Source organism: Protopterus annectens, chromosome 11.part0, assembly GCF_019279795.1.
Source record: "Protopterus annectens isolate FY-2018-M chromosome 11.part0, PAN1.0, whole genome shotgun sequence".
In the NCBI taxonomy this organism is placed as follows: domain Eukaryota; kingdom Metazoa; phylum Chordata; order Ceratodontiformes; family Protopteridae; genus Protopterus; species Protopterus annectens.
Window position 1 is genome coordinate 265,504,759 of NC_056745.1, and position 11,469 is coordinate 265,516,227.

The window sequence follows — 11,469 nt, forward strand, 5'->3', positions numbered from 1 at the left end:
CTGTTGTTTTTCACACATGGAACCAATACTGAATTACTAATTGGTAGTGTGTGGTTCTGTTTTTTTCTTGATAGAAGTCTCTGTGCAGGTGAACCAAGATGTTTATCACGAGGAACATTTCTGAGATTCAAGAGATTTAAGACGACATCACTATTGTCTTGTTTCAACTTCTCTAGTAATTGTTTCACACTTTGAATTGCACGCTCTGCCAAACAATTTGACTGCGGGTACTCAGGGCAACTTGAGTCCCACTCATCAGCAAATCTCAAACTGCTGGCTTGTAAACTGTGTACCATTGTCAGAAATAACTTTGTGCAGACTACCATGGACTGTAAAATGACTCTTTTTCTTAGTAATGACAGTACTGGATGCTAGATTATAAAGTAGGTCAATCCCAAACCAATTTGAGTAAGAGTCTGCTACCACCAAGTAATGTGCCCATTCCACTCAAAAATGCCTGTAGCTACTGTTGACCAAAGTAGTTCAGGAATCTGGTTTAACTGAAGTGGTTCTTTCTGTTGATGTGGCTTTGTACTATTCCATACAGACCAAGATGAAAGCACTCTCTCAATGTCTTGTGATATAGAAGGCCAAAATATTAGTTCTCTCAGCCTCTCTTTTGGTAGAATCAGTTCCTGGGTGGCCACAATGGAAAACGGTAATATACTCTTGTTGTAAGGACTATGGAAAAATCGTTTTGACATTTCATGATGATACAGTTATCAAATAAAATCTCATCTCTGTAAGGAAAATAAGGTTGCTAGTCTACTGGTAAACAAGATCACTTTGATGGCCACCCCCTGACTGATAAAGTGGTTGAGTTTCTGAAGAAATGGATCTGTGGAAGTATGACTTCTAAACTCATCAAGATGTGTGGAAGAAAAATGTCTCACTTACATGACTTCAAAATCAAGTTTCTCATTTTCATGCTGTTCAGTGGTATTTCTGGGCGATCTGGATAATGTATCAGCAAGAAAAAGAAGTTTGCCTTTTGTGTAGACAAGACTGAAATTATACTTTTGCAATCTAAGCATCGTGTTGCAATCTGGCTGGAGCTGTTTACATAGGCTTTCTCAAAGTAGTGACTGCAGGTTGGTGATCTATTTTACTTTGGATAGGCCTACCATAAATAAAATCTTGGAACTTCAAACATGCAAACACAATTACCAAGAGATCTTTATCTATGCATACTGCATTTCAGTTTGGGTTAAAGTTCTGGATGCATAGGCTACTGGTCTACCCTCTTGAAGTATGACTGCACCAAGACCAAACCTAGAAGCATTACATGAACAGAGTAACTGGTTTGTGAACATCACAGTGTCTGAGAGTTGGCGGACTGGCAATTCTGTGTTTCAGGAAATCAAATGCTCTTTAATTTTGTTCTAACCATGATCAAGGTACATCTTTGCATGTCAGCTCTCTAAGCAGTGCTGAAAGTTTGCTCAAGTCTGGAATGAACTTTCCTAGGTAGTTAACCTTGCCAAGAAAACATTGTAGAGCTTGAACATTGTCTGGGGCTGGCATTTCAAGAATTGCTGTTTACTTGGAAGGATCTGGTTGTAAGCCTGAACTGGTAAATAAATGACCAACATAAGTAACTTCTCATAGCCTGAATTTGCATGTCTGAGGATTCAGGTTAAGATTCACTTCACATGCTCTTTTCAGAATTTTCTTAAGGTTTCTGTCATGCTCGGCTTCACTATTACCTCCTACTAGAACATCATCTACTATAAGAGCATACAGATATCCAAAAAAAAAATGCTCATTGCATGCTGGAAGACTTCACTGTCAGAATGTATCCCAGATGGGATTCTCAAAAATCTGTACCTGCCAAAAGGAGTACTGAAGGTGGTTATCAATGAAGATTTTCAGTCAAGCAAAATTTGCCAAAATTAATGCTTTGCATCCAAGATTAAAAAAAAAAAACAAAACACTGGCGTTTGGCATAACAGTAGCGACTTCTTCGACTGTACGCATTGGATGATGAGGTTTTTTTTTCAGTGCTTTGTCCAAATTTCTGGGATTAATACATATTCTGATATCATATGAGCTTTTCATAAGAGCAATGACCATAGAAGATACCCACTCAGTAGGTTCTTCAACTGGACAAATCACACCTTGCTGCACCATTTTATATAGCTCAGCTTTGACTCTGTTCTGCATTAGTACTGGAACTTTCGGGGCTGGCCAGACTTCAGGGTCTAACTTCATGGAGTACACAACAGGGAGTTTGTCTTCGAAAAGATCAGCATAGGTAGAAAAAAATAAGCTGGGTGAAATTAGAACAGTGGTCTTTCAAGCCTACATGGTGCACTTCCTTATTAAATAAAAATAGTCCCATTTTCAAAATATCTCTGAGGCTTAATAATGACTGTACATGCCTTTTGACCACATAAAATTCCAAGTCATAGCTGTTCCCAGCAGAGTAACATGAAAGCACTACTGAACCTTCAGTCTGAATTTCTTCACCACCATAAGCAACAAGCTTTGCACACTTCAAATCAAGCTTCTCACCAGCACATACTCTAGCAAATGTTTCTGCTGACATAACACTGCACTTTAAACCTGTGTCAGCTTTGAGCTCTATGGGTCTCCCATTTATCTGAACAGTAGAAAATACTTCATTCTTTGCCCATAAATTTACTGCATAGACTGTTTAATTAAGCACAGACACACCATCAACATAAAGACTAGGGTCACAGCTTCCTAACTGATCAACTTGTCTGAATGTTTTCTTTTAATAAAAGAATGCCCCTTACTTGATTTACAAAACCTTTTGAAATGATTCCACTTATTACATTTGTGTTATTGCTGACCAAAAGCTAAGCACTTTTCTCTTTTATGTTCATGATCTGCACCACAATTACGACAGCTGACTATGAAACTGGGTAGAGGCACATGCTTGGAGTTTGCTGACTTACTCTTGTGCTTCAGTGAGACTGTGAGCACTCTGGAATTTGCTAGAAAGGTAAAGCATTTCCGAGTGAGTGTTACAGTGCTCACAGTTGCTGCCATGTGCTTGGGCCAGTTTCTTTTAACCATGTGCAGCATACTATCAACATTAGCACTGGAAGCATGCATTTCTCATTTGTAAGCTTTTCTGTGAGCTCATATCTCTGGCAAATCTCAATGGTCTTCACTGTCATGAGGCAAAATCTTTCTCCCAGCATTATCTTTACTACCACACACGTCTGTCTTTTAGCAACTCATCCTTTAAATCACCAAATCTGCATATTTTAGCTTTGTTTCTCAAGTTAGTTATATATGCTGCAAAAGCTTCCCCAGGCTATTGATTTATTTTGTAAAATAAGTGCCTTTCCATTTTAATATTCATTTGCGGGTTATACATTTCTCTAATTTTATACTTTAAGCACTCAGGCCTTCCCTTGACTCAGCTGGCACCATTATATGATGGTTCCCCCTCCCCTGCAAATACAGCAGGTGCATACACAAATTAACTCTTTCTATGGCTTCTGAACCAGCTAAATTAAGCATAATAAATGTCTTTGCGCATTCATCTCTATCAGAAAATGCAGCTTATATGAAAATATACTCTTGCTCAAACACTCTCCAATTCTCTGCAATATTATCATCAAAGACAAGTGGAGCGGGTTTTCGAAATGCGTCTGCCACGCCAACAAAATATGCCCAAACATACTGAAAAAAATATGGCCCCTGTAATTATGTACGAACATGCACACACAGCTAATATTGAAATAACATTCAAATGCACAATAAACTCTTCAAAATACTGCACTTTCCGAAATATGCTCTGAAATGGCTGTATTTCTGAAATAACTGTACTGTAATACTACACAAACTTGCGAACTCTCTGTATACTTCAGATATTTCAAATAGCTATAATTAATGTGAAAAAGTAGCGCATAGGAAAAAATGAGGTTGTCCTCATTTTATTCAATTTATGTGATTCAGACTTTATTTCAAACATTTTCTGTAGTTATTTGAATATTTTTTCCAATATGTCACAGTTTTGGACATTTCGTTTACTTAAAAATTTGTTTAGAGCGTTCTTTGTGCTTTGTTTTATATCTTGTGAATAAGAAATCTTTTAAGTAAGCTCTGATTCCTAAAATTCATTTCTGACTTGTTTTTGCGAATTAAACGTGCAGTGGGGATGATGCACTCCTCTATATTCCTCCACCTTTAACTGAGTGCCTTCTTGATCTGGAATCTGGATTCCATTCTGACACCATGTTACTCGTCTTGTTTCCCATTAAAGATAAACAGGCGGGATAGTTTTTTTTATATGCTTTATTACAAAGAAACACATCAGAATGGATAGCAGCAGTACAAAATATAAATGAACTGATTAGCTGACAGACACACTGCAAAATGGCAATCAGGCTCGCACATGCTTGGTATTTATACACTTGTGCAAGCCACAAGAAAGTTTCTTAAAGGTATACATACACACGTATTCATCTACAAAATACTGGATAAAGAAAATCTAACAGTAACAGATCTGAAGCCAAGAATGGGATCCAGACCTTCAAAAGTAGCCCAGATAGGAAAACGTGTCCATTTCCTCTTCTAAATCCTTCTATTACTAGTTCACTATGCAATAGTAAGAATTTGACTGCCCTAAAGAGATACCTAGGGTGTTTGGACATTAGTAAAAATGGAGAAACCATGTAGTCAGTCAAAAGAAGTCAATATCTGGATGGGACAACACATATGTGGTCAGAAAGATATTTCTATACGAGATGATATCTGAGTGTGGGAACCACATTTATCTAGACCAAAATGGGCTATGAGAATGACTGAACTTGTTCTGCCTGGCTATGAGACTGAAATTCAGAACAAGTGGAAAGGGAAATAAATATGAGTCCTAGGTCCATTTCAGGATGATAGCATCCTTGGCAATCTCCTGAAATGAAGGGATTAGGGAAAAAGAAATGTGTACATTTGGTGATGAACATGGGGAGGTTGTAGCAAGGCTTCTCCCCAGTTATGCTACAGCTTCTGTGCCACTGATGGATTGATTGACCACTCAAGAGGCATCAGTAAGCAATGACTGTGCCAGTCCACTACAAAACTGGCTTCTCCAAGACTCTGGCTGGCAATCAGAAAATGGTTTGTTGACATAGCACATTTCCATGCTCTCTGTGCTTCTCTAAAATCAGGCCCAGAGTCCACCCATTCTTACTGATTATGCCAGACCACTGCTGTTATTGTCAGTGTGGAAGGCCATCATGCCTTAGGGAAGGGAGTCGTAAAAGGTTGAAGTATGAGGATTACTCAAACTCCAGAACACTGATGTACAAACTGGCCTCCAAATGTTACCATATATCTTGGACAGTCTGGCATTACAAATACCTCCTCCCACTCTACAATAGATGCATCTATTCTGACAGCCACAAGGGTGGAATCTGGAATGGACTTCCGGGATTTAGGTGTAGAGTGTTCAGCCACAAGTTGAGATATGATCTGCATATGATGGATACTTTGAAATGAAAGTTCAAAGCTCAGACCACTGGACAAAAGCAGACAGACCCTGCACAACAAAATATCTAGGGTACAGCCTATGAAAATCAGAATTTGATAAGGCTTCGACTGGGAGTCAAGCATTCACTGTAACTCCCAAGCAGAAACTATTCTGTTCTGTGAGGAATGTCATGAATCATTCATCCAAGGAGAGAAATATAATCACTCCTTGCAGCAGCTGTGGAGATACTTCAGCCCACAATGTGTTTACTAAAAAAAGTCCATAAATGGTACTAACTTGCTCTTAGATGGAAGTGTAGAAAGTTCATGGACTCCTTTGTAATCATAATGTGGAGGCAAGCTTTTCTGAAGTCCACAAAGCATTCAAACACATAGACAATGGGCAATCTGAAACCTCACAGCAACCACATAAAAGGTTTCTTTTAGGATCAATTTGTTTAAGCCACTCAAGTGTAATATGGACTTACGTACTTTGTCTTTTGGGGTATAAAACAGACTGAAGTAATATCCTAATCTGTTCTGGATGGACTTCACATCATAGATGGCTATTTTCTAGAATATGTTAAAGACCTCTTGTTACATTCTTTGATGGAGTGGAACACCTAGCAAAGCAAGACAATGGGTCTGGGAGAGGATATGAAGAGAACATTGTAGCCTCTGGATAGTGTCTTTTTATCCACTTGTCCTGTGTGATGGCTAGCTATGCCTTTAAGTGAAGTGACAGACATCCCTTGACTACCTCCAGAGTGGGATAATCAGGCAAGGTTGCATGGTTTCAGGTTTTGTCTCCCCTGAGGATTGACCAAAATACCCCTGTTGCCGATTATTATTGCCTTTGGGCTGTTCTGAAAGTTACCATGTTATCTTTGGTTCCTTCTACTCCTCTGGTGATTCTGTTCCTGTTGGCAACACTTAAACTGGAGTTGGAATACACCCTACGGTGGTCTTTAAAACATAGGTTATAAAATCTGAAATTTCACATGAACAGAAGAAATGTTTTTTCTTTCCCTTTCTGTGTTCTCTAAGTACATCATAAAATGTCCTAAAACACTGGACACATTAAAGTAGGTGTATGGGGAGATGCATGTGTAAAGGTTGCTAGGTATCCATAATAAAATCGGTCAGCCACAGCCATGCAGGACCAATGATGGTACCTGCAGCCCAGGTCAAACCCTCAGTGAATTGTAAATTAATCTCACTGAGAGGGTGGGGTAGCTGAAAAAAAACAGTCAGCTGTGATTCACAGCAATCAGTGTTAGCTCTCTGTCTAGTAACTCATTCAGTGACTGATTCATCTAGTCTAACTCCTTTTGAAATCTAATGATGCTCAATATGTGATCATCAAAGGAAACAGAGGAGAATGCATAAACATGCTTCACAAATCTTCACATGGCCCTTGACTCTATTTGGGTGTGAGATATCAGAGCTCTGTGGGGATAGACATATTGTAAGGGCTAAAGCCACAATGTAATCAGGTTTGAGAGTTTCAGTCCAAAAAATTCCAGTCCTTGGGAGGACAGAGAATACTCTGTGATCTACACAATGCAGGTTACATAGTATCAGGGCACTTCCATGCTATTTTATATTGACTGACCATGCTACCTACGGTTAGAACTACCGAGGAGGATGGTTAGGGTGTCAGGATAGACTCCTTCAGAGAATTTTGTGGACAGGATGTGGGACCTGTGAGCCATTCCCTGCTCAGCCTAATCATAGCAAGGGCTTCCACAAACATTGGAACAGGAAGAATCTGAATCAGTGATTGCTATTATTTTTGGTGGAAAACTAAGGGAGAGTATGTATGTGTCCTATTGTTTTGTCTATTTCCTAGCAGGCCTTACAGATGATAGATCTGGGAATAAGAAGGAAATTGGATCAGGTCCACATACTATGGAGAGAACATGAGGTTGGCTTCTGGCCATTATATCTTCCTGCCCAACAAGGTGGACTGCTGCAAGCAAGCATCTGTTAATGCCAACATTGTAAGAAGTGCAGACAAATGCAGAACCTATCTGTATTGACAGTGTTGATATGGACACTTACGTAGCATTTGAAGTCAAGGACATTGGTCCCAAATGCTGAAATGCCTTGAGATTATCATTGACAGCAACAGGCTTGGTATCAAATTCAACCCCAGTTGACTGGCCTCTAAAGTCAGTGACATTGAAACCATCATCTGAGAGCTTGAACCTTGAAGGCTGCTCCTATCATATCTAGCACAGAAGCAAACACTAGTGTCAAGCCTTATCTGTGGTCTAGAGGCTAAAAATTTAATTTCACACAATTTCTCAATTCTCCATCCAGACTCAGTAAAAGAATTGTAACAATCGCGTGGATCTTAACAAATGTTCAAACTATAATACGAGCAGGCACCCTTCCTGAACATTATCACCACCCTATAGTCATTTGCTAGTGGAACCATACTCCCCAAACCACTAACTTTACTTGTGTCAGAAATGTAAAAAACTTTGATCCAATTTCATTCAATACCTTACTAATGCAATATGACTGGACCCCTCTTAAGCATAGTCTATTCATCCAAGCAGTCAAAACATTCAACTATATCTTCCAAAGTATACTTGATACCCTTGCTCCTATCAGAAAGATGAAGACACCTTGGCTGACACCAGAAACAAGACTAGTAATGAGACAGAGATAAAGCATGGAAGCTATGGCACACCCATAGAAATCTGGTTACACATTAATCCCACAAACAGCTATGCAATCTCTCTCTCAAAAAAAAAATCAAATATGAGTAGAGAAAAATGTTCACTACCTCACCCCTTCAAAAAACCCTCACACAACACTAATCCCAAATCCTTTTGGAATAGTCTACTGCAACTAGGAAAATCTTGATGCAACTCCTTTCCCAACTGCCCCAAGCAAAATATTGCAAACTCAGTGTCTGCACTAACACAACAGCGATCTAAACTCCTTTCCATCATCAGGTGGCCCCACCTTTCTCCCCAACACTTGTGCCAACTAAAACTATTACACAACTCCTCAGCTGCAGCCAATCAGCTAAGAAAATACTTAAACCTAGCTGCTTAACCACTCTCTTATCCGATCTCTAAATTTATTATCCATTCTACATCTGAAGCCCTGTATCTACAATAAGGGAAAAAAAACTTCTACCTCTTCACAAGGTTGGAAATTCAGAACTGTCAAACGTGCATCCTATTGCTATCTTCTCACACCTTTTCCAAATCCTAAAAAGATGTATAGACAATGAACTTTTTCATGACAATCTTCTTTCTCTTATAGCTTCCAACCTTACCATAGTACCTCAATTGCTCTAGTATCCTTTCTACACAATAGGTACATTTAAAGAAATTAAAATAAGCTAACCTCCTCGATCATCCTTGAACTCTCAAGAGCCTTTGGCAGCATCTCTCACCCCAAATTATTTATACTCTTTACAATCAAGGTTTCACCCCCATCCCTGCACTGGTTTTCTCTCTCTAAATGCACCCAATCACTACAATGGCTGACAGCCTTCTGTACTGCTGCCAGTATCTACTGGCATTCCATAGATTCATAGACTGCTACTAGGCTAATGACCCAAGAGGCCTTTCTAAGCCTAGCCAATTTTTCTGAAAGCATAATGATGTCCTGCATCCAAATAGGTGCGGGCAAGGCATTTATAATAAGCTACCTCTGTCCATAAGGGATATGGATGCCAGGCCTAGTGCAAATTTCCTATTCCCCATCCACTTGTCTAGGTTGTGCTTAAACTGAGTAATAGAAGAACTCAGCTTCACATGTATGGGAAGCCTGTTCCATGGGAGGAGCAGTCTCTGTGACACATCTGTCTCTCCAGCATGTTCTAAGTCACAGACAAAATTCAGGTCCTGAGACGTTGCAATTTTGGTACTTTTTGATTTACGAATATGTAGGAGATTCATAAGTGTGAGGTTTGTGGATAGATCACCCGTCAGCAATCTATAGGAGACTGAGCAGAGGGGAAAGGGCTTTAAGGTGCTCTGCATGGATTCTTGTATCCTTTTTGTAAGGAACCTTTGAGGTCACTCTAGATACTGCATATGCCTGGTCAGGTACATACCAAAGAGAGCACTGTACTCTATGATCGGTCTGATTAAGGATGGAGTACAGCATGATAATGACCTCTTTGGTCCTAGAGGTCATGCCCTTAAGAAAGTACAACATAAAAGGATTTCCTCACTACTGTAGCTACATGGTGGTTGAATGCAAGGCTACTATCTACATGCATACCCAGATACCTGACCACTTTGTCAACCCTTAGGGGGTGTATTATCAACACAGTAATTAGCCTGGATGGTTGATTTCCCAAAGGGTACAACTATGCATTTCTTAGCATTGAGTTTAAAACCATGGCTTTAGCACCATTAGTCAGAGATAAATCTTCTTGAAGAATGCTAGTGTCTGCAGGAGTTGATGATAACCCTCAGCTTGTAAACTTAGTCAGCCACAAACCTTCAGTATTTGCTTCCATTTCAGAAAAATAGATGCCAAAATGGAGCAGGTTCAATAACGAGCACTGGGGGACTCTGCTAGTTACTGGTCACTTGGTGGAGCTGGCCTCACCTATTTTGACCTCCTGGGTCCTATCTATGAGATAGATGGCTATCCAGAGGGTGATAGAATGGTTTATACTTAAATTAGTCAGCTTGTCTATAATGCCTGAGTGGGGTATTTTATCAAAAGCCTTGGCCAGGTCAAGGTAAGCTCTATGCACAGTCTTACCTTCATTAAATGCTTGGGTGACCCTCTCAAAAAATCCACCAGATTTAAGAGACATGACCTTCCTTTAAAAAAAGCTAAACTGTGATGGTTCCAGCATTTGCAGGTTAGCTATGTCCTCAATTATCACGTTCATGATGATTCTTTCCATTGCCTTACATATAAGGCTGGTAAGACTTATGGACCTGTAGTTAACTCAGATTAGAGGTTGGATCTCTTTTGTGCAAGGGAATGACAGTACCATCTTCTATTGCTTGGGCATAAAACCTGACTAAAGGTTCCAGCTGAAAAGTAATTCAAGTAGACCAGAGAGGTCATGTTTCACGCTATTTATTAAACATGCCAAGATGTTTTCAGGACCCAAGGATGCAGTATTTTTTGGTCTTGGAAAGTGCATTAACGACCTGTTATCAAATAATGGTTGGGGGATTTGTTATGTGGTATTTCCTCTGGACAACTTGGGGGGGGTGGGTTGAGCTGAACCTGTCAGCCAAAAGGCTGGCAATGGCCTCCAGTTCAGTGTGGGTGATACCATTCACAGTAAGTTCTGCACATTGTTGTGCATTTCATTGTGGGTGCTGCCATTTACAATAAGTTCTGCGCATTGTTGTGCATTTCCTCTGAGGTTATGGACATAGCTGTGGAAAGCTTTGTGGTTGTCCTTTGCCTGAGAAGCTATTTTTTCTTCAAATTTAGCCTCTGAAGTATTAATTAACCCTCTTAGCTGCCTGTTTAAATTGGTCAGGGGGCTTTTAATATGTATGGCTTTATTTCTTCTACACTTGGACAAGATTTTTTTTTCTTTTGTTGTATAACTGATTGATAGTGTGATTCCACCAGGGTGGCTTGTCTTTTGAGTTGGTCTTATTCTTAATATGAGTGGCCACAGCTTGGTCTATAAACAGATATCAATACGGCTGCACAGAGATTTTGTAAATAACAAGTGTATTCTATGGTGTTTATTGGGTTTGGGAGTGCTTGCAATTTAGCCAAGGTGTTGCTTGATAGAGAGTGGTTAGCCTTGGAATAGTTCCTGAAGGTTTTTAGTTTTGCTGGATCCCTGGATTTAATTTTTATTTCAAGTAATACTGCCTTATGGTCAGATCTGATGAGCGAAGATATTACACTGGGTGAGGAATACTGGCCCCCTATGTTTGTGAGTACAAGGTCAAGGTTAAGAATGTTTGTACCCATGGTAAGAGAATGGACCAACTGTTCCAGGATGTTGTTATTAATGAAGTTTAGGAATCTCTGGCTTGTGCATTAGATTCCCAATCTATA